At 32.1% G+C, this 20,606-nt stretch overlaps 1 pseudogene; it reads left to right on the top strand.

Moving 5' to 3' along the window:
• The first annotated feature begins 5,738 nt into the window (after positions 1 to 5,738).
• Positions 5,739 to 20,552, top strand: LOC128182082 (ADAM 17-like protease; annotated as a pseudogene).
• Positions 20,553 to 20,606: the final 54 nt, after the last annotated feature.

The following is a 20,606-nucleotide window of genomic DNA, read 5'->3' as shown; positions in this document are numbered from 1 at the left end:
TTTACCTTCTCTACCGAAGAGCGCAACAGGGGAGACAATTCTAACAGTAGTAATGAAATGCAAATGTAATGAATAAGAATTCTATGAGAAACAATGATATCCACTAATTTTTTTTTAATTAAAGCAAAATAGGGTGGGGTTTTTTTCATGTTTAATTACAAATATTGACTTCAGTGGATTAAAATCACTTGTAACATAAAATTTCAAAAACCAAAAATTTTTTATTTTATTTGAAAATGGTATGTTTTTGTTAATTTATTACTTTTTAGTCCTTGAGAGTCCAAAGATGGATTTTATATATTTGTAACATTACATCAAACAGTTTCTTATTAACACAAAATTAAAAAAAATAATGTGCCATTTTCTGAGAAATTCTTTCTGAAAAATTGACAAAAATGTATAATTATCATTTCTTGGCATCCTGCCAACATTTACACCCTTGGGACTTCATGGTGTAAATAGATATATGAAAAAAAATATGCAACGATTAAAGGTTTGAACTTCCTCTTTAAGAATATAGTCTTATTTTTTTTCAAACATTGTTTATACATTTTGTAATTAATTACTGAATATGACAATTTTTCTCTTAACTTTTCTAGATTTTAGAGGATAATTAACCAGAATGCAATACTGGCCGTTACTATAAATAGAAACATCCAGTGCAAAAACAAACATCATATATCTGACTCTAGATGGCTATCCTTTAAACCTATGATAAAATTCTGTTCATTCTTGAGACTTGCTGCCGCAGCTTTTTTCCATATTTGCATGGTTTTCTCGTAGACATGCTCTTTAAAAAGGTATTGCTAAAAGGCACCAAATGATCAAATAAAAAAAAAACCCTTTTACCTTCTGGTTTATTCCAGGGGTCTCAAAGTTGATTTTTGTATGCCCAATTTCCCAGATTTGTCAGATAATGGCTATTATTTATTTGACAAAGGCGGAAAAGGTGATCTATATAGTATTATTATAACATTCAGACATATTTAATTAATAAAAAATAAATATAACATCACATATTACGGGTCATTAATTTAAAATACATGGTGACTGTCTTGAAATATATGAATTAAGCTATATTTAGGCGGGGAAAGAAAACGTGACAGAGGGCTAGGCTTGCTGAACCCTCTTCACGTTTTCGACCCGAGCCCAAATATAGCTTATACTTCGAGACATTTATGTTTACTCCACAATATAACATTATTTTTACGCATTAAACGAGATATTTTCAACAATTTTCGCTGAATATCTGCAGTTGAAACTATCACGTCATGGCGTCAACCAAGCAAAAAGATGACGTCACAATACAAATGAAACGCTGCGCGAAAGCGTGCGCACTCGTTCTGTACTCGGCCTTATTATTAGATACAGCTAACCTAACTTTATTTGATATATAAGAACTAATCTGTTCACTGAAAAACAAAAATAAACATTGTCAAATACACGTCTTCCATCCCTACGGAAGTGGAACTTTAATTTAAGGTTGCTCACTACACCGTGAAATATTTTCTCAAATCAGCAGAAAAGTACTTGATTATGATAGATATCTTAATGGATAAGAAGTATTTAAGTCTAATAGGCCAAAAAATATTCAATTTTGGACGAAAAATTACATTTTCAAAAATTTGATTCAGTTAACATAAACAAAAACTCCAATTGGTTACGAACGCATGACCTGCGGTTCAGAAGCCCAATACTTAACCACTGAGCTACGACGATATACAATTAAATTGAACAATATAAACAGTTTAACAAAACATTTCAATCGCTATTTTGTGACGTAGTGGCTTAAAAAAGTATAAGTGTAGATGTAGTGAGGTACCTTAAGGTGTCATTACATTGTTTCACTGAAGATTCACGTCAAAACATGGCTGAGGCAAAATAATTCCCGAATTTTCCTTTGAATTGGGGGCGTTTCCACGTGAGACAGGAGAGATGAAAAACAATGTGTAAGAGGTCTAACTATCCTAGTTTTGTAATAATGCAAGGTCATTTAAATTTTTGATGGGTGTTGTTTCCGGAGGGGGGGGGTGAAAAGGCCCGGGCTTGATTTTCAAGCACGTGTGAAACTTCGAGGCTAAAAAAGTCTCACGCCTTGCTAGATGCACGTGTGTATTTTTCTAGAAAATTGTAAATGAAGCGTTGTTTAAAAAGAGGTCAAGAGGATTTTTTCCAGAAGTTCGTTTTGAATTTTTAATCTGTATGTAAAGTTGTTCAGTTTTGGTAAGAATAAATAGTAAAATTCAATACTTTAGTGCAACCTAAATGTGTTTTATGTACACCTGGTCCTTATAATAATTGGGGATGCTTTGTCTTACCTAATTTAAAAATGAGGATTATATATATATATATATATATATATATATATATATATATATATATATATATATATATATATATATATATATATATAAGCAGGCATGCTTGCATATGTGTTTTATGTACACCTGGTCCTTATAATAATTGGGGATGCTTTGTCTTACCTAATTTAAAAATGAGGATTATATATATATATATATATATATATATATATATATATATATATATATATATATATATATATATATATATATATATATATATATATATATATATAAGCAGGCATGCTTGCATATGGTCTAGCAGTTGACTGTTTATATATTGTGGATATGTAAAACTAATTTTTTGATTAAAAAAGTCTTGACAAAAAAAAGGAGTTGGAAAGAAGTTACACACGTAGCATCTCAACTAAACATTGATAACATTTATTGACAACTATAACAGAGGGTTATCTTTTCTATTGATTTTTTTAATGTGTGCTATGATTTTGGTATGTCTTGCATAGTGTAAAAAAAAATTCAGTATTCAGATTTAATGAAAACTTCCTTATTGATGTATATATGTACAGTGTATAGATAGAATAAGGTAAGATTTCAAAAAGTTGCCTGTTTCCACTGCCTATGTATGGCTATAATAACTCAAAGTAATGAAAAGGAAAAATCCCCTTGCTTTCCAAGGGAATTAAAAATATACCAATCTCACTATATATATATATATATATATATATATATATATATATATATATATATATATATATATATATATATATATATATATATATAGGTTCAACAATATTTATTTAACTTTTCATGGGTAAAATGTCCCAGAAATTTTACTTTTGCATGTAATTTATGCACCTCTAGTACAAGAAGAATCATGCATGAATGCACATTGAGCACAAAAATCCTTCACTAATTATCAATAATGGTGTGCTCTAGCTAAATCCTTAACCACCCTGGACCTATCACGTTCTACCAGTGTATCTCTTACCTTGGTTTTCAGGCAAATGAAACTTATTTATGAAATATGATTTCAGAATTTTGTAGTTGTAGTATTTCATATTAGGTCACTACATGTTCAAAGCATGCCATGTTTAATGTTTAAAATTAAATTACTAGATTATTAATACATGTATAATTCATGTACATTGTGTGTTTTCGTAGTTTTTCAATCAAAAATTACAAAAGAATTTAAGTATGCATTCTGCATCATACTGTCAGTGCGCAAATTTAAGGTGGTATGGGGCATTTGTTGATATTAATGTAAATTAATAAAGAACATTATAATCAAAATTCTTTTATCGGTTTACAGTTTAAAAATTTTACAATATTTATCTAAAAAATAAAGCTTTAAAAAATATTTGGAGAGTTAAAAAATGTAAAACCCCCAGCAGGATTCCAACTCATGACTTACAAATCCAAAAAAAAGCTTTTAAAAATATTTGGAAAGTTAAAAAATGTAAAACCCTCAGTGGGATTCCAACTCATCATAACTTACATATTCGTAGTAAACCCTCTAACCCACTGCGCTATTGTGTTAGATGACAAGAACAGGAAAGAAATACTTATATAATTACGCTTGGTTTTGTTGTTTATTTTGATAAACAATACGTCACAACATGGTAGTGTCCCATACCACCTTAAGACTGTGTGTTTTTCAGAGTCTCAAATTATCATTTTTTAAACACAACTGCCCTTGTAAATTCAAGACAGAGCAAAACTGTTTGAAGTGTAAAAGGGAGAAAATAACATGGGGCGAAAATAACCCTGTATTCAGTAGTTTTTTGCTTTTTTATGTAACGATCGATACATATAATGTAATTTGTGTGGTTGCTTTTACTTTTTAGCTCACCTGAGCTGAAAGTTTAAGTGGGCTTTTCTGATCAAGATTTGTCCGTTGTCTATCGGCATTGGCATTGTCGTCGTCGTTGTTGTAAACTTTTTACATTTTTATCTTCTCAAGAACCACTGGGCAGATTTCAACCAAACTTGCCACAAAGCATCACTAGGTGAAAGGGGTGAAAGTTTGTTCAAATGAAGGGCCACACTCACTTTCGAAGGAAGATAATTCAGAATTATTGAAAAAATGTTGGTATTTTCCAAAAATCTTCTTCTCAAAAACTATTTGGCCAGAAAAGCTTAAATTGGAGTGGAAGCATCCTCAGATAGTTTAAATTCAAGTTTGTTCAAATTATGGTCCCAGGAGGTAGGGTTGGCCACAAATATGGGGATGAATTTCTACATACGATTATATAGAGAAAATCTTTAAAAATCTTCTTTCCAAAAACTATTTTGCCAGAAAAGCTCAAATTGGAGTGGAAGCATCCTCAGATAGTGAAGATTCAAGTTTTATTAAATCATGGTCCCCGGGGCAGGGTGGGACCACAAAGGGGGAATGGATTTTTACATTTGAATATGTAAAGAAAATCTTTAAAAATCTTCTTCTCAAAAAATGTTTGGCCAAAAAAGCTTACACTTGTGTGGAGGCATCCTCAGGTAGTGTAAATTCAAGTTTGGGAGAAAATCTTTCAAGATCTTTTCTCAAAAACTATTAGGCCAGAAAAGTTGAGCCACAAAGTGGGTTTTGATTTTGATACTGTAATGCTAATTCGATCAGAGTTAAGGATATTGCTGCTCAGGTGAGCGATGTAGCACCAAGGCCTTTTGTTATTTTCCATGTAAATAGTCTTAACAGTATAAAATTTTTACAGATCAGTACCCAAACAGAAATACCATTTTATTTTTAGCTCACCTGAACTGAAGGCTCAATTAAGCTTTTCTGATCACTTTTTTTCTGGTATCCGTTTGTTTGTCCGTTTGTCTGTAATATAAACTTTTTACATTTTCAACTTCTTCTCTGGAACCAGTGTACCAATTTCAACCAAACTTGCCACAAAGCATCATTGGGTAAAGGGGATTCAAATTTGTTAAAATGAAGGGCCATGCTCTATTTCAAGGGAAGATAAATAGGGTTTATTGAAAATTTGTTGATATTTTTGAAAAATCTTCTCAGAAACCAATTGGCCAGAAAAACTCAAACTTGAGTGGAAGCATTCTTAGATAGTGTAGATACAAGTTCGTTCAAATCACTTTCCCCATGGGTAAGGTGGGGCCACAATGGGGGGTTGAATTTTTACATAGGAATATATAGCGAAAATCTTTAAAAATCCTTTTCTCAGCAACCAATCAGCCAGGAAATTTGAAACTTGTGTGGAAGCATCCTCATGTAGTGTAGATTAAAAGTTGTGAAAATCATGACCCCCCAAGGGAAGGAAAGTGCCACATTTGGAGGTCGTATTTTACATAGGAATATATAGTGTAAATCTTTTAAAATTTTCTTGTCAAAAACCATTTGGACAGAAAAGCTGAAACTTGTGTGAAAGAATCTTCGTGTAGTGCAGATTCAAGTTTGTTATAATCATGGTTCCTCGAGGTAAGGTGGGACCACAAAATGGGGGGGGGGGTTCAAAGGTTACATTGAAATATATAGAGTCAAAATTTAAAATTCTTCTCAGAAATAATCAGCCAGGAAAGCTGAAACTTTTACGGAATCATCCTTATGTAGTGTAGATAGTGTAGGGGCAAAACTTTACATAGGATTATAAAAATAGAATTTTTTTTAAAAATATCGTTACACATTTTACATAGGATTATAAAAATACAAAAACTTTTAAATATCTTTTAATAACCACTTGATTTGAAAAGCTGTAACTTTACTGAAAGCAACCTCAGATAATGTAGATTTAAATTCTTTCAAATCAAAATCTTGAGGAGTAGGGTGGGGCCACATTGGGATTCAAATTAAACATGAAAATTCACAAAATATGAAATGTTATAATGAATGGTTTTACTTAAATGAAAAAAAAAAATGGAATTTTATTTATACAGGATCTACTTGTATCATACTACATTGTCCAGATAGTTTGAATTATGACTTTGTTAAGCTGATTTTATCATACCTTTTGTTGCTCAGGTGAGTGATGTGGCCCATGGGCCTCTTGAATTATATTTCCATACAATTAATTTTTACATATTGTTTGAAAAAAAAAATTGACACTGATGTGTGGCTATATCAAAATCAACTAGCAATCAAAGTACTGAAATTACTGAGAATCACCTCTTTTTGTGCAGTTTCATATCAGAACCTTCAGTACTTTTGAGTTTTTTTGTGTAAAGGATACAATCCTTTCTATTAATTAAGGTCTTCCGTTTCCAACGGAAGACCTTGTACTGATTCTGTTGGAAATTCTTCATTATTATTTTTCTTCTTCTTTTTCTTCTAGACGTTTCTTTAAACTGTAATATCTCGCTTGTTTGTCATTAGATTTTATTCAAATTTTCAGGGTTTATTGTAAATGACAATAGCTTACTATAGCAAAAAATATGGTGAAATTGCTACTTCCGGTTTTGAGTTATTCCCCTTTGAATATTTTTTTAGTGGGTCTCGTGTACCTGCAAAGGCTCCGAGTAGATCCGTAGCAAGTAGTTTTAATTTACAAATCTTTAATGTAGACATCTTGAACGTTGTCCTGCTAGTTTTACATGTTTGATTAACACACGTATACTGCTTGAAAAATTACATCGAAATTTATGTTTCAAAAAATGTTAAATTTTGCTTATATCTTTGCTCAATAACTTTTTAGTTGTAAATTTTTTCTAAAAACAAATAGAATAAAAGTTGTGCAGAATATCAAGAGCTTTCATTTGATACCATAACAAAGGGGCCAGCCCCTAAAATGAGGGGTCTAGATCCCTTAAAAGTCTTTGCTTCATAACTCTAAAACGGTAAATTTTTCGATATGGGCGTCGCTGCAAAAAATGTTGTTTGTGACTTTATTGATCTCATAAAACTGTTTTTGTGTTCGGGTAGTGCATAATATTCGGGTAAAAAGTAATACGTGTTGACCAGTACTCGCGGCATTTGGCCAAGTTAACGAAACTCTCCCTCGCCCGCGGCCGAAAAAATCGGTCACCATGGTCGCGGCTGAGTTACCTAGCGGTCAGCGGTCATCTAATACACGAGAGTTGCGTCTCTCACAAATGAGTTTATTTAGTCGCGAACTCAAAAATTGTTGTAGTTTTGATTACACATAAAAGTTTATGGACTAAACGATTGGGTGTCAATGAAGAAATCGTTCAGTTAATTAATAAAAGCAATGTCATTCTCAATCTAAAGCAATATCAGACATAGATCAATTGTGGGTTTTAAGTTTAAAATAAAGAACGTCTATTTGATAGAACATGGTCGTTATACGGCAAACTTTTCAAATCTTCCTGGGTTCTGAGATGTGCGTGTCTGTGCGTTGTACCTTTACGTAATCTATCCTTCGTCCACGGCCGATCAGCCACGGCTGCACTACTAGCGGTAAGCGGTTATCTAATACACAGGATTCGCACACCGCGACGCACACTTAAATGAAGATAAACGTGTTTAAGTTTATATAGCCGTAAATACAAGAACTGTTTTAATTTTATATTATAAAAGTTTGTCCATCTTGTATTTATTTAATTAAACATTTGAGTGTAACTGAATATTAATGAAAGATACTACTCCAAATCGGAAACATAGTCAGACATAAATTAATGGTTGGTTTGTATATCTTAAAAAAATTTAACCCCCCCCCCCCCCAAAAAAAAATATTAAATGATGATTATCCCTCGCACATGGCCGAGGAGATCCAGCGCGAGTGGACAAGTGATCTGCGGTCGGCTCGTGTTCTTCTATATGTACCTTATCACGCGTTCATGTTTCATATTTTGCACGGACAGAAGTATATTTTATTATGTTTTCAACTATTATATAGATTTAAGACGAAAATAAATTTTATTTTACTTGTACAGTTGATTAAGCATTGATTTAATTATACGATAGCGTACAAGGTAGTTTAAAAATCAAATCAAATTATAATCAAAGTTCCATGTTACATTTACATGTTTGCGGTAGGTGCTAGCACGATAAAAGAATGTCCTGAATTGTCCTGAATTGAGGCATTTGATGATTATTTAAAAGAATATTCACATGAGTTTTAAACAACTTAAGATTAATAGATTATATCAGTCACATATTAATCACTCTGTAGTTTTTCTACATGGTTGTTCGTTTCAGTGTGGAAGCGAACTCAGTGCTGTGTCCCCCCTCCTCCCGCCCCTCTGACAAGTGCTCGCGCTGGATTTTTTTAAATTGGCGAAAAGATATCCAGATCTGTCGAAAATCATTTTTGGTGACTTCTTCTCATGTGTAACATTTTCTCCTCAACGTGTTTAATTTTCCCACCCGTGTGTTTATTCGGTCAGTCTGTGTTAATTCAATCGCCACGTGCGACCGAAGATCTTGTGTCGCTTCAGCGCACACAACTCAGAACATATGTAATTGAGTAACAACTGGAAGGGTGCTTTTATAAACAATAAGACTATTATTCTAAGTCAATCATCTTCACATTAAAGATGTGAAATCGTAACCTAAGAATGTGGCTAATAAATTAACCTGTTGATCACGCTAAACGTTTATTGTTATGAACATAATAATTCATGATATATTATAATTAAAAGTTTGAAGACAAAGACAATTTTTTTCTTGGGAAATACGACTACATTATGCAATGCAGTCGTTCGCCATAGAAATCATCAAAGTACTGCAACTGTCGACGGATTTCTTATTTCTTTGAAAGACCATGATAATTCACTTGACTTGCAGGCTATAATATAGCGATATATCTGCCTCCCAAAAATATATGCGCTTCTCAAAGTTGCACTTAAGTGAGATAGATGTGCGTTATTGGGAATTTTATTAATTGCTAATTGTATGGAAATTGATTAAAAAAAACAACCTTTAATTGAAGTTGTGTATTATGAGGTTGTAATGCAACTTAATTTACTTACAAGGTTAGCTACAGCCAGTGGAATATAGGTGGCTTTTATGTGAACAATGAATACCCAATATATTAAATACAAGATAAATAGTTTCCAGAATTATAATACTAATATGCTTGTGTATATGAAGGTTGCACCCTCATTTGTATGGCTGTAGGTGAGGAGGTATAGGTGTATCGATGTACATACAATGTATGACTGCACATACGGATTCCGGACCATGGCTACAGACGATACCAATGATAGTTTTTTAATACATCAATGCACAGTTTGATCTAGAAACTGACCAGTTTCATAACTTCTTCGAATTTCTCTAACACGGACTGTCTAATTCCTTCCCAGAATTCCAATTTAAGCAAGCGCAATTGAAGTTGTTTTTTTTTTAATTTAATTAGTCAACCCACTGACATAAAAATAAGGATTTTGCATATTATTACATCGTCGAGAGAAGTAAAATTCATTTCTGTATATAAGGTTATTAAATTCACATTACATAGCGGTGTCTCTATGAAACAGCACCATCTGGTGTAAAAGTTAGATGCTCGCCTTTGCATAAATTCTCCCGCTCATCTTTTTTATTAGCTGATTATATATTATTTTGAATGTCCAAATCTACTCGTATCATTAAATAATATCAGACGACACACATTTCCCTGAAGAAAATCTCAAAGATGCCATCAATTTTGACTAATTACTAAATTTTGTCAGCACGTAACAATTTTAAACTTGCCAATAGTCTTCAAAAATTTAGAAAGATTTAAATAAACAAGTTATCTTAGAGTTTTATGTAGGAATATATAGAGTAAATCTTTAAAAATCTTCTCCTCAGAAACTAATCGGCCAGGAAAGCTGAAACTTGTTTTATTGTACATTGTCCAGATTGTTTGTATTATGACTCCATTAAGCTGATTTTATCATACCTATTGTTCATCAGGTGAGCGATGTGGCCCATGGGCCTCTTGTTTAAATAGTAATTTCCCAAAATAAATCTAAATTGTCATTGAAATGTATTACCTTTTTTACAGTACAAACTCTGAAGTAACTATATTTGTTTGAAGTTTTAAACCCATTATTTCCAATGGGTCTTCTGTCCTATTAGACGGACTGAACTATACCATTCTAAAATTTACTCATGAATAATTTTGAATGAATAAATTTGTAAAAGCTAGCTGTTTTCAGTCAATTTTGTACATGTTTTTTTTTTTACTTAGAATCTGCAGTTATCAAACCTTTTGTATGAAAATAATTTTTCTTCTGTTTTATATTTTCAGAATTTGGTGAGTATATCTGTTAATTCTTTTTATCACTAAAACTAAATAAAATACACAGCCAAATGTAATATCTTTACAGTATCATTCTGTTACAAAGATTTTATTGTAGCCTTATACACAGATTTTATGGCTTGTACAATGTGTAGGTCATAATTGGGGGAGTGAACATGACCCAGACACTGATAACTGCGCCCCTCCACTTCAGACGGTGGCCGCTTTATCATGTATCCTTCCGCTGTCTCTGGATATGAAAAAAATAATCAGGTAGACCAGACTTGTTGAACATTGCACACTTCTACACTCCATATCTCTAATGCATCCACATTTCCTCTGTCTTCTTTTCTTCCCATGTCAGTTCTTTCAATTTATTGTACTCCAACTGAAGCAAGGCCATGGTGTTTATGCAAAATGTGTATGACATTATACTGTATTTTTTTTAGCTCTTTTCGTCATGTAGTAGACAGTACATTTACAAATTTGTGATGATGAAAGGATATGACTGTTTTAAAGGTTAACTATGTTAGATGTATGTGTTTTATTCTTTGCTGAGCAGCATGTTTTGTTAACATACATTGTTTGAACAAAAAAGTGTGGCATATTGGTTTGCACTTTTCATCTTATCTGCTATTATTTGGTTGATTGGTCATTACAATTGAATAAATGACACATAGTGATTTTGAGGGATAGAGTTAAAAAGAGGAAATTAAAGCTACTCATTCTAATATAAGTGTTTAAATAGTCTATCATCCAAAAGTTGCTCATAGTCTGAGGTTTGAGCAGGAACAATTCATTAAATGCAGCAACATCTGTCTGTGTTCAGGACTGTATATTTCTGTTGAAACGCCATCAATTTCAAATAGAGCAGACCTCTGATAAAAAAAACCACTTTCCAATTTTGACAGTCTATGACTATTTGTAAGCTTCTAATGACAAATCAGAAAGAAAGTAGACACTATTTGTTTTGATGAGCAAACTAGGTAGCTACATCCCACAGAAAGTTCAAGGTCTATTTGTTTTTTATTAATTTTGCATAACATTATATAAAGAGGCATCAGACTCAGGACAGGGCTTATGTGGTAATGGCCGTCTGGACAAGAATGAAGAATGTGATGCTGGCTACACAGGCGACAAATGCTGTAATGAAAAGTGCGAGTTCAGGGTCAAAGTTCGAGGTCAAATTCAATGCAGGTAAGATTCATTATATCGGTACTTAACTGTGATGTTTGAAAATCATTCATTCAATAGATTTTACTTTGTTTTGCAAGTAACTTTGTTGAATATTGAATTATTGCATGTTTATAAGATTTATACTTACCGATATGTTCTTCTGACTTTTCAGCCCCATGAACTATGCCTGCTGTGTGAATTGTACTGTTGCACCGAGTGGTTATCGGTGCTTAGACCAGTTTGAAGGACAACTTTGATTGCAAGGGGAAATCCCATTTCAAGTATCCTTAGCAACGCAGGTCACTCGTTTTCTTGTTTTTTTAGTGAACTTACTTCAACAAAGGAGGCATACATGTATTTCCTTTTAATGTAAAGGGTTTAAGAAGGCGTTTGAGACAAAATTACCTTTGTAATGCAACATTGGTAACAAGTGCTTGTTGCATTACATGCCATTGTTGGTTTCAATATCCATTACCTTATCCTTGACCCTAATCAGTGGAGGCCTTACCTGTCCAAAAGCCACTTTTAAAGTCGACAATACCTCCTGTCTAAATGGGTGAGTTTACATATACTCCAATTTTACATCATGTCATTGATTGCTATCTAACATTATCAATGCCATTGATTGCTACCTTTGTTTTACATGTCATTTATTGCTACCTTTATTCGTTATACATGTTGCTGATTGTTGCCTTCATTTGTTTTACATGACATCATTGTTACCTTCATTTAACATGTTATTGGTTGCTACTTTTATTGCACTTTTCATTGATTGCTACCTTCATTCTTCATCATTACATTGATTGCTACCTTCGTTTTACATCATGCCTTTGATAGCTACCTTCATTTTCACGTAGCATTGGTTGCTACTCATTGTACATTACATTAATTGCTACCTACGTTCTTCATAATTACATTGATTACTACCTTTGTTCTACATCATTTCATTGATACATACCTTCATCTTTACATACCATGGGTTGCTACTTTAGTCTTACATGCATTGATTGCTACCTTTTTTAACATGCCATTAATTGTTACCTTCATTTTACATGTCATTGACTGTTAGGTGAACATGTGGTCAATGATTAATCGTTCTTTTTTTAGCATGTCATTGATTGCTACCTTCATTTTACATGTCATTGATTGTTAGGTGAACATATGGTCAATGATTTATCGTTCTTTTTTTAGCATGTCATTGATTGCTACCTTCATTTTACATGTCATTGATTGTTAGTTTAACATGTGGTCAATGATTTATCGCTTTCCTTTGTAACAAGTCACTGATTGCTACCTTCATTTGACGTGTCATTTATTGATACTTTTAATCTACATCATGTCATTGATTGTTATCTTCATTTTACGTGCCAATGATTGCTAGTTTAGTCTTACACATCATTGATTGCTACGTTCAAACTACAATTGTCATTGATTGCTACTTTCATTTTACATGTCATTGATTCCCACCTTCATTAAACATGCTTTGAGTCCTTCATCTTTACCTTCATTTTACATGTCATTGATTGCTACCTTCAAATTACCTGTCATTAGTTGCCACCTTCATTTACATGTTCTGATTTCACTTTCATCTAATGTCATTATTGCGACCTTCAAATAACATGTTGATTGCTACGATCTTGTCACATGTCATTGATTGCTACCTTCATTTACATGTCGTTTGATTTGTCAGTGATTGTTTTTTTCGTTTAACTTTCCATCGTTTGCTACTTTCATTATATGTCATTGATTGCTACCTTCCTTTGCATATCGTTGAATACTACATTCATTTGACTTGTTATGGTTGCTATTGTCGTTTAACATGCCATTGTTTGCTACTTTCATTATTTATGACATTGATTGCTACCTTCGTTTTTCATGTCATGGATTGCTACTTTATTTTTTACACGTCATTGATCGCTACCTTTGTTTAATCCGTCATTGTAATTGATCGCTACCTTCATTACACATGTCCTAGAAAGCTAGTTCGTTTATTGCAAATCTCGCTTGTAAGTATACACTACTGCCGATATAGCATTGCTTTTCTAATTGGCACTAATACGACACTTTCTAATTGGTGTATATTTCAAAGATTCTGATTGCCGCCCATTTATCAAATTCATGAAGACTAACACGTAGAAAAAACATAGGAGAAAGAAAACTTAAAATAAAGTTGTGCTTGTTAGTTAAAAATACATGTTTAAACGATGTTAGTGATACCCCCCCCCCCCCCACAAAAAAAAGTTTTCTAAAAGCAGGAAAGGGCGCATATAGTTAAAGACCGCACAGATTGTTCTTCGCGCATCGAATGAAGTTATCAGTTTTTGTGAAGAAATTCGTCGGAAACTGTTAAGTGAACAAATATATTTTATGTTACTATTCACAATGTACCATATGTGGAATATCGCATGAATTGAACAAACTGTTATCTGACGGCAATAGTGCTAATTTTTGCCTCACAAAAAAAAACTTGATTCAAAATGTAGATCAATTCTGGTTGACATGCCGTGAAATCCATTAGATGTGTTACACTATCTTATCCCTTCTCCTATTCACTTTCAATAAATCTGTACTGAAAATCTTTGAAACATCGCCATTACCTCCATAAAATAAAGAAGTGTGGTTTGTATGCATGTAAACCTGTGTAAAATAGCGACCCAATCTGCACGTGTATTTAACAATCCGAGGTGGGTAATTAAAGCGACAATCCGTCAACATCAATATTATATTCTTTTTCTGATGAATTTTGAGGTAAATTAATGTTCCTACAGACAGAGTAAGTTACAAAATACGGTTAATCACAGATCAGACTAACATTGCGCCATAAATTACAAATTGTGCAGGATTTAGGGCACACACATTTGTAAAAGTGAGTGTGCCATTGATCGATTGGTGTTATATAAAACGCAATTTCTGTAATATTAATTGTCAGTCTCTGTTGTGAATTTCGTGGAATAAGATAAAACAAAATATCTACTGCCTCAAATTCAATTGATATGTTAAAAATGGTTGAATTTATCAAGGAAACACAATGCTGAAAATTAAATTGGGAACATGTTTAATATATTGATGGAGAGCGGTGTGTTTTTGTTAACACCATAAAAAACAAGAGTCAAAGTGGCACCTAGGAAATAAAATATCATTATCGCGTAAAAGTGGTCGGGTACCAAATCGGCGTATTAAAACGCTTCTATATTTAAACTGCAACCTGTGATTTGTTTGAATGTTACATCAAATAGACTGTCGTGATTCGACGCATTGCTATATCAACCGAAGCATATACCGGTAGTATCAAGTGGGATTTTTGCAATAACATGTCATTGCAATTGATTGCTTACGTCATTATACATGTCAGTGATTGCTACCATCAATTTACATGTCATTGATTCCTATCTGTAGTTTACACATCATTGATTGCTACATTTGTTTCTTGTTATCGTTATTTTAGAAAACACAATTAAATATTAATAAATAGTTCCTTTTAAAACGTTTCAATTAATTTATATTAAGTATTAGTACAATTGTATTTAAAAAAGGAAAACACACCAAAGGCCATTAGCTGTGATGATTGGTGTGGTTCCCATTGTAGATATGGGAAATGTAGAAATGGACAATGTTGGGACCCATGTAAAGATGTGGACAGATATCCATGTCTCTGTTCAGGTGAATATACATTATTTGTTTTATTAGGGTCCCGCTCTGCGTGCGCCCTGTAGTAATCAGTCTGTCCGTCTGTCCACCAATCCGTCCGTCCTTCCGTCCAATACCCTGGTCTAACAAATTTGATGTTGACCTGACTGAAAGTCAATGCTCAGTTATACCCAATTAATAAATATAAAATATTCACCAGTTCATAATAAAGTAAAATTGAAACTTAATATACTATAAGGTCAAATGAGTGACTCGGGTAACCTATTGTTATTGGTATTTGCCTGTTGTCGTCCATCATCATCCTACATCGTCCTTTGCTCGACGCCTATAACAAGAATGATCTATTTCTAAATTTTTGAAAATCGTTACCATTTTGGATTTGAAGCCTTTCTAATATAAGAGAAATTAAAACATAAATTTTATGACCTTACCTACACCGGGTTCACATGAGAGCCAAATTTGCAAACAAAAGGCCAAATCTTTTTCTCTACTCCCTAACTTGTGGGACTAACTAAATTCGTGGTAATTAGATTCATGAAGCCTTCTACCAAAGTTTTTAATTTCATGGTCCTTCGGTCAGGGATTGAGACCCCATGGCTGGGACAATAATAGCCATAGAGTGAACATGTGTTTAATCTTAGAAAATACAATTCTCTTTTCCCATAATAATTTGTAAAGAACTAAATTCATGCATATGGTCATGATATCGTAAAGTCATGTACTTAAATGGAAAAATTCACGGTCTCTGGTTATTGGGTTCAGGCACTTGGGTGGGGCCATTATGAATATGAAGTGAACATGTATTTAATCTCAGAAAATATTTTCTACTTCCGTAATAGGAGAGGAAAAACTTAATGAATGCATGGTTATGATGTCAGTGAACCCTTTTAACTAACTTTTTTTTACCTATATAGCTGTAGTATTCAAGTGAATGTCAAAATCTGTTAATATTCTGAACTGATTCTTCACATGCCCAGGAAATACCTCAAGTACATGTATATCATACATTTTCCATTTCACTCCATATAGCTTGCATGAACTATATATCTATCAAAGAGAACGTAGCTGTTTTTACATAATAAATAATGATGATTAAAAACAACTTCTTTTTTTAAAGTTGTTTTTTTTATCATTAACTTTAAATCTTTTATATATCTATAGAAAATGTTTGAGGTTAATGAATGCAAATGAACATATAATGTCTTTTAAAACTACAAATCTCGTTTGAAGTCAAATGATGTCATTGTTGTATCTCAATCCCAACCTATCAAAAATACAATGGAATTATTCCTTGTTGCTTAAATCAAGGCCAGTTCAAGTTTACAATATAATTTAGGCATCTTAAAGGTTTATCAAAGAACAAGAAAAAATATTACTGTTAATACAAATACCTTTTTGTTTAGATTGGATTTATATTGATTTGTTATACTACACAGGGAGTGATGCATGTAAGACATGCTGCTACAAACCCAATTCACAGCTTTGTGAGCCTTTATCAGAGAAATTTCTGGAGGATGGGAGACCATGCTACAATGGATTTTGTAAACAAGTAGGTTTACCAGATTTAATAAGTCAGAATCTGTTGTAGTACATACATGTTCTTTAACTTTGTGCAAGTAGCTAAATTCAAAATAAAAAGATAGAATAAATCAAAGTGTATAACAGGTGTTTCACAATTAACGCAAAGTAAATCTAAGTCATTGGCCTCATTTTCGAATTGTATAGCTTAACATCTTACAGATTTTGGATCATATTTTACGTACTATAAGGTACAGTGTCATCAAAACTTGTCGAATGCAGGGTGTTTTTTTTTACCTGCACTTTAAATAGGTCCCTGTGGAATATTTCAGGAATCTAATATGTATTCATTCTCAAATTGTGTCCAAATCACGATTAGGAAAAGGTGTGTTCAGGCTCAAATGTATGTTACTATGATGGTCTCTTGATTATTTACACAAAAGTGTATTTTCTTAAGAAATAAAAAAAATCATCCTTTGTCCATTATGAGGTGATAATGTTTGTCGGGGCGTGGCCAAATTCAATAAATCCTGAAGGGCCTCATGATAGATTTGACCACGCTCCGACTGAAATTATTACCTCATAATATTCAAAGAATGAATCATCCTTATTACTTATATTTATATAATTTTTAGCAGTGGTAGGTCCGGATTAAATATTTGAATATTAACTTTTTTATGTGATTTCCATGTCATTATGCAAACCTGCTTGCGTCCCCCAACTATACGTTATTTGAATTTAATGGATTGTAAATACAAAATCGAGTAGTGTTATTATAGACAAAGACACTGTATGATGTATATATAATTGTATAACATATCCAATAAATGTTTTGTAAGTTGTTAGAATGTACCATATATTCTGTATCTAACTTGCTAATGAATCTTGAGTGGAAGTTGTGCCATATGATTCAAAAGTAGATTTCATTGACCTACTCAAATTTTGCAGTTTAAAATCTAAGCATCAAACTTCTGTAAGCCAACTTTTATTGGCAATTTTCCGATTTACCTGTGGTTAACATATTTGCGGTGACTTATTTTAGCGAACAAAACGAGATTATCTAGACAGTAACATAGCAAAGTCATCGCGAAATTTTCTCGCATGCAAATAAAAGTTGGTTTACAGTAAACTTGAAACTTGATAAGGATTTATCTATATCTAAAGTTTCATGTATAGATTTAAAGCAGACTTATCTGTTTTATTTAACTTTTGTAGAAAACACAAATAATTTTATGTTAATAGGTATCATGTTTGAAAACAATGTGAATTTGCTAGATGCATACCAGCTAAATACCAACAGAACACATTCTTATTGCCCGATACATATGAGCCAAATGAGTTATTAGTTTATTGTTTTCACTTATTCATTAGTTGATATTGTACATTCACCTGTATTTGGATCAAATGAATTCTGGGATGGTCCGGTAACCTTCTATACGAGGTGCTCTTTTCCAATAAGTTTGGACATTGCAGTTAAAGATTTGATATTTTATTGATATTTGATGATTTTTTTTCTCAGAACTACACAATGTCCTTACTTATTTAGGGGAAATGTCGAAAATTAGAGTCCAAGCTGGTGCAAAGGCTGTATTCCATAATTCAGTCTTTGAGTATTGACTTTGTGGGTAAGTAATGTTAAGTTGGCTCTGTAATCCTCATTTTATTGGACGAATCATTTCTATCTTAATATCTCTTTAGGAATATGGTTTTAAAATACAAAGCATTGTATATGATGTTTTAATTCTTATGTTAGGTTTTGTGTTTTTCTAATGAAAAAAATAAATCAAACGAGTTGTAATTGTTTTAATAATTGTGATTGTACTGAGTGACCTCAATACATATTTTTGCCTGATCTATTTTTACCAAAAAAATCACATCCAAAGTTTTTCTTTGAAGTAATGTTTTTCAATGGTGAAACTTTTTTGCTTTATTTGCTAAATGAATAAGTTCAGTTTTTATGTTGAGAAGCAATTTCAGTGTTTAATTTATCTCATAGTTTCTATTCTATATGTGTTGCTGCGGAATATGGTGTTGTAAGAATTTTTTTCAAAAAAGGGGTTGAGAATAACTTAGATGTGAAAACTTGAGCAAAGAAAACAAAGAAAAAATGTAGAAGTCTCAATACAAAGGGGACAATGCACCAATTGCTTTAACACTTTTACTCTAGATCTGTTGATGATTCACGCTAATACAAAACGCATCAACACCATAACTCACTAGATTTGTTTTAATTCTTGATATATCTTATGAAATCTTCCCTTGTTTTTGTATATATTTAATATGAGCTAAAATGTTTTAAGCGTTTTTGATCAATTTATCTAAATTTTATAACATAGTTTTACCACACGTAGTATTTGGATAGAACCGATTCGTTCAAAAAGTCTAAGGAAATATTTATTTTTGAGATGGTTCATTAATCAAAACATGCCTTTTTTCAGCTGAGTTTATGAAGAACAACATTGTGTGGACAGTGCTAATATTGGCGACCCCATTGTGGATTGTGGGTATTGTAACCATTAATAAATTGGTAAGTTGTTCATTTGATCAAGAACTGACTGTATAATTAGGAATTGTCTGTAGAATCCCTATAAAACCCCAAATATCTATATTTATATTAAGGATGTATTAAGGTCATCTATGTCAAAATATCTGTGCATATCCAGACATTTTCCATGATGGCTGCGGTGGGAGATATTTTTTTGCATGCAATGAGGCGAAGGAGGCTTATTTTTCCTGTAACCTAACTACCCAAAATGCAATATTTTTTGACAAATTGAATTATTTACTTTATATAATTATGTATTTTCAGAATTTCACAGCTTTAAAAAGCTGAAAGAAATTTTGTAATGTGCATAAAATTTACATACATCTAATTCGATGAGTAAACAAACTCATTCATTCCTGTAATTATTTACACGAATTACTAATAAATATACGGCAGATACAGCATTGAAATTTTACATCTGTTATTGACAGGATGAGAAAAATGACATGAGTTCAGAAGTAATAGACGATAAGGTATATATATGTGTTTTTAATCATATTTGAATGAGAAACGGTATATATTTCTAATTAAATTTTACATCAATTTAGAAATAGAGAAAATATTTCCAATTCGTGAGAAATAAACATCTAATCAATATTAAAGTATATCATTTATTGCTTAAAAAAATGTAGTTAATTGTAAGATAATATTTTTATAAAGAAATTTTGATATGTGATAAATGTTCAACATATTGATGGTTTTTAAACAATGTTAAAGTTTATCATTTATTGACTACATTTTTTTTTAAATTGCAGGATGGAAGGATGAAAGCTTTGATAGCTGAAGATGACAAAGTACTTCACGTCAGTCGACGTCCAAAACCTTTAGATTTTAGTACTTGAACAGTGACTCAAGATCATATAACTATCAATTATTGTGATATTGTGATAAATATGGTTCTGCTAAATGTGAATTGATATTATTTACGTCGATAGCTGTAAATGCAGATAAACTCTTCGTGAGACAATTTTATATAATACAAAGTAGATGCCAACACTTATCGGCAATGATAGGTATACTTATCAGAGACTTTTCACTCATTCTAAATGAGAAATAACGTCAACCAGAATAAGAATATCTTTCAATTTTTTGGGGCCATTTTTTCTTCAGTTACTGTATTTATCTTTCTAACACGGAATCCGAGGATTTTCAAATGTTTGTTTTCAGCGTGAAGAATGCAGAAATATGCTAAATTGTGTGTATATATATATATATATATATATATATATATATATATATATATATATATATATATATATATATATATAT

Source organism: Crassostrea angulata, chromosome 4 (assembly GCF_025612915.1).
Source record: "Crassostrea angulata isolate pt1a10 chromosome 4, ASM2561291v2, whole genome shotgun sequence".
NCBI lineage: Eukaryota > Metazoa > Mollusca > Bivalvia > Ostreida > Ostreidae > Magallana > Magallana angulata.
Note: the sequence above shows the minus strand (reverse complement) of the source record. Positions and strands in the feature narration are given on the sequence as shown.